Below are 4,997 nucleotides of genomic sequence, written 5' to 3'. Positions count from 1 at the left end.
CCCAATGGGAGCCGGCTCAGCGAGCGCCCCCCGCCGTGGGGCGGGGCCTTGGGGGCAGGCCCAGGGGGATCGTTCAGCCCGTTGCCTGGGGCTGCTTCCTCCGCGCGCGCGCGTGTCAGTCTGTCTGTGGGTCTGTGCGTGGGTGGGTCTCTGTCTGGGGAAGGGGGGGTGTCTGTCCATGGGTACGCCTGGGTCTGGGTGTGGGTGCGTGTCTGTGGCCCTGTCTGTCTCTCTCTCTCTGTGTCTCTCAGGTTAAAACCCCCAACGGGGCAGACTTGTGAGATGAGTTTCTCATAAAGCTGACACAGAAAATACCCCAAACCTATTATTTTTTTTTTTATAAAAAGAAAAGGAGGACTTGTGGCACCTTAGAGACTAACACATTTATTAGAGCATAAGCTTTCGTGTTTTCCACCAAATGCATCCGATGAAGTGAGCTGTAGCTCACGAAAGCTTATGCTCAAATAAATGTGTTAGTCTCTAAGGGGCCACAAGTCCTCCTTTTCTTTTTGCGAATACAGACTAACACGGCTGCTACTCTGAAACCTATTTTTTTTTTTTTATAGCATTGAAACAAACTGCCCAGGGAGCTGGCAGGCCCTACAGATCCCCCATCCATCTACCCATCCCATACACACCAGGAAGGTGTGCAGGGCTTTGGGGGGCGGAGGGGAATCAAAACTTGTGATGCACTGTGATGGATACCATTGTATGCACTATAATGTGTCATTATAATCATATTTACCAGTTTATTTTGTAATCATATTTATCATGTATTATTTGCATTGCGGTAGCAGCCAGAGGCGCCAATCAGGATCATTGTGCCGGGCACTCTACAAACACATAGGCTACATGGTGCTGACCTACCCAAAGAAGCTAATAAGACTATGCCTATAATACTGTGTGTATATTAGGTGCAATGTAACTGAAATCAGAAATACCCTGAGTGAATAAGGCAAACTAGGAAACTGGGAAAAATACCAGCACTAAGCCTATCTGGTTCCTCCCTGTTTGCTACTACATACTAAAGATAGCAAGTGGAAGAGATTGTTGCATGCTTATTTTGTATGTCACTTGAATCTGCAGTTGCAGCAAAATCTTCTGCTTTCAAATTTAGTGAATTTTTTTTCTGTTAAGTAGTGCTCTATGTAGCTCTTCTTAGTATAGTGGTAAATATCCCTGTCTGTCACATGGGAGACTGGGGTTTGATTCCCCAGTGGGGAGGCATCACTTTTAGGGGGGAGGGATAGCTCACTGGTTTACACATTGACCTGATAAACCCAGGGTTATGAGTTCAGTCCTTGAGGGGACCATTAAGGATCTGGGGCAAAAATTAGGGATGGATCCTGCTTTGAGCAGGGGGGTTAGACTAGATGACCTCCTGAGGTCCCTTCCAACACTGATATTCTATGTATCAGCAGGAAAACAAGCCAAGGGAAGCCTCTATATCCCTATTCAATAACTTCCAAGGCAAATAGGTTTGTTTGCATCCTCTCTGTTACTTTAAGCAGCTTGCATTATCATTTACGTAAATGTATTATGATGGAACACTATTTACACCTCAGTCACACCACAGCTTTAAGACATTTGAGTGGTTTACACCAGTAATACAGGAGTGCTGGTAAGAGACTGATCCTTATTTCCAAAAGGGCTGTTCTTCTCTCAAGAAGCTTGTTAGTTCTTTCTTGTTTAGTTCAACAAGATCCGCACCAGTTTTGGACCAAGAGCAATCAGGAATCTCTTTTGTTTTCAGTGATTCTTTTGCATTCTGTTTCCTGTGTTCATTGTAAATTTCTGTCTTGGATAGCTTTATTTTTGATGGCATCATTCTTGCTTGGCCAGAATAAGCTCTCTCAGGCTCTGTTTTTATACTTCCCAGTACCCTGATGGACACTGCTTTATGCTTTGCCTTTCTGACCTCATGCTGTAAGGTGTTAAGTCACAATGTTCTTTGTAGAGAATGGTACAGTTTCACCTCTTCCTGGAGCTGTTGAAACTACATGCTCTGTAGGAGGTTCTTGCCATGCCTGTATTTCACATATGAGTACTTTGTAATTTCATTATGAAGGCCTAAACAGAGAAAGCCTTTTATACTTAAGCCTGGTCTACACTACGGGGTTAGGTCGAATTTAGCCGTGTTAGATTGATATTAAAATGAATGTATACACACAACCAACCCCGTTCTGTCGACTTAAAGGGCTCTTAAAATCGACTTCTGTACTCCTCCCCGGCATGGGGAGTAGCACTAAAATCAACCTTGCTGGGTTGAATTGGGGGTAGTGTGGACACAAATGGATGGTATTGGCCTCCGGGAGCTATCCCAGAGTGCTCCATTATGACCACTCTGCAGGGCCGGTGCAAGGATATTTTGCGCACTAGGCGAAACGTCCACCTTGCGCCCCCACCCCTGCACATTGGTTCATTGAGGGGCAAATCCCAACGAGCCTTTATAGACCCCAGGGGCCAGCCTGCCCAGGGGCCAGCTGTGCCCAGAGTCTGCTCCCCAGACCAGGTTCCCCCCTCCCCGCCCCCTGAACTCCCCTGGAGGGTGCACAGCCCCCTGCGAGCCCTCCCCACTCCACCGCGGCAGTCCCTGCCCCGAGTCCACTCATTGGCTTTGCAGAGCTTGGGCCACTGCAGCAGCTCGGCAGGGAGCAGCGGTCTTCCAGAGGCACCAGAGAGCCAGAGCCTCCCACTTGCGGCGGTGGCAAGCCCCAGCAATGGAGGAGCCAGCGCGGTGCAGGGGGGCAGCAGCCTTGCAAAGGCCGCAGCACCTCTAGAGGGGAGCAGCCATGTCCCCACCCCTCCTGCCCAGGCTGTGGCCCGGCACACCCCCAGCCTGGGGCCCCTGCAGGCTGCGGTGGATGCATGCAGGTGTCGGTCCCCATGTGCCCCCCCGGCTTCTCCTCGCCTAGGGTTACCATATTTCAATAATCAAAAAAGAGAACCGGGGTGGCGGCAGAGAGCCGCCACCCGCATGCATCTGCTGCAGCCTGCAGGAGCCCCGGGTGGGGGGGGGGGGGGGGCGCTGGGCCACAGCCTGGGCAGGAGGGGCAGGGGGCAAGGCTGCACCCCATCAGTGGCGCCACCGCCTTTGCAGGGCTGCTGCCCCCCTGTGCCGCACCGGCTCCTCCATGGCTGGGGCTCGCCGCCGCCATAAGCCGACGCTCTGGCTCTCTGGTGCCTCCGGAAGGCAGCTCCTCCTTGTCGAGCCAGGGCACCACTTTTTGGCACCCCCAACCACTTGGTGCCCTAATTCGCCTAATGGTTGCACCAGCCCTGTCACTCTGGACAGCACTTTGAACTCCGATGCACTAGCCAGGTACACAGGAAAAGCCCTTTGAATTTCATTTCCTGTTTGGTCAGCATGGCGAACTCAGCAGCACAGGTGACCGTGCAGTCCCCCCAGAATCACAAACGAGCTCCAGTGTTGGATCATATTAAAGAAGTTCTGTATTAAAATCACAAATGAGTTTGATTCCCCATAGTTTAAATTCCAGGGTATTACTAATTAAGAGGTCTCTTGGTTTTTGGTACTGTTTCTCTCCCTCTATGTGTGAAACTTGCAAGCTGCTAATTGTTAGTACATTCTAAGACAGAGTCTGTTCTCAAAGCAATTCTTTGTAACAACAACTACTCATACAGAGAGAGACTCAAGCAATACTCTGTAACAACAGAAACAGCACCCAGAGACTCCCCGCCCTTTTGTTGTATTCATCTCGCTTTGTTAACAATTGTGATTAAAATAGAGATAGAGGATGTATGTGGATGGATGCTTGGTGTGGATAATAACTGAATGATCAAGGAGGTGCCAGCCTAAGAATCCAGTGTCCATCAGCTGAAGAAGGCGTCAAGTGGAAATAACCAGAGGACCCCTGGAGGGCAGACTGGAATCCACCCAACAGCCTCAAGAATGGGAGAACCAAAGAACAAAATAACATCTGGCAGCACGGAGCCGTCAGGAATGTGCCATCTGCTGATTGATTCAGCAAAAGCATGTTGAAGCAATTCCCATAAACTGGCATAGGAAGAAATTCCTATAAAAATGGACTCTAGAAAGTGAGAATTTTGGGGTCTGATTCTGCAAACCAACTTCCAGGAGCATCAGATGTGCATCTGACAAGGCCCTGCTCCCTCCTCATGTCCAGGCCACCTGGCCAGTGGCTTGGCATGAGCAACTCTAAGGCTGGTAACTACGATAACAACCTTGCAGAACGTGTGTGTGTGTGTGTGTGTGTGTGTGTGTGAATAAATATGAAATTGAATGGAATATTATAGCTATAACTAACTGCTTACTATGATTCTTTCTGTATTCACAATAAATGTGGCATTTTGCCTTTTCCCCTTTAATAAGATCCTGCTGGTTTTTATTTTATTGGTATAACATTTTGGTGGAGAATTGCGAAAGGGGGAATACTGGTAAAAAACCTCAGTTATTTTAAATATTGGTGTGCACACCGCCAGCTCTATTGAGCTAGGCATTTCTGTTAGGTTAACCAGACCTGCTGACCTCTGGGAAGGTAGCAGGGAAAAGCGTATAGATTAAGCTACAATTACTAAACCTAAGTCCTATTGTTCACTGAGGTATCAGGGGCAGCAAGAAGGTCCACGGGCCAGGCTAAGCTACTCGCTGAAATAAGGAGTAGCAGGTTTAGGGAATCTAGGCTGTGTCACCCGCTGAGTAAAACCAGGGGAGACAAAGAAGCCACTCGCTGAATAAAGTCAGGAGTAACAGAGAAGTTAAAAATTTGTTAGAATGTTAAAGAAAAAACAGGATAAAGCAGATGCAGAGGGATGAATGAAGCCAAAAGGAGCTCCAGCCTCACCTTTCATTAAAAAAAAAAAATTACACCTTTTAAACAAATCCTTCAAAAATTTGGGCACAGTCCTTGGACTAAACAAGCCCTAGCTGATGTCTGCACTATTTTGGACCTAGAGGATAGATTGGCTCAGTATATCCTCATATACAAACCTTCTAGTGCTGTCAAAAGAGATGC

This window comes from Dermochelys coriacea, chromosome 1 (assembly GCF_009764565.3).
Source record: "Dermochelys coriacea isolate rDerCor1 chromosome 1, rDerCor1.pri.v4, whole genome shotgun sequence".
In the NCBI taxonomy this organism is placed as follows: Eukaryota; Metazoa; Chordata; order Testudines; family Dermochelyidae; genus Dermochelys; species Dermochelys coriacea.
This window is presented reverse-complemented; position numbering follows the sequence as displayed.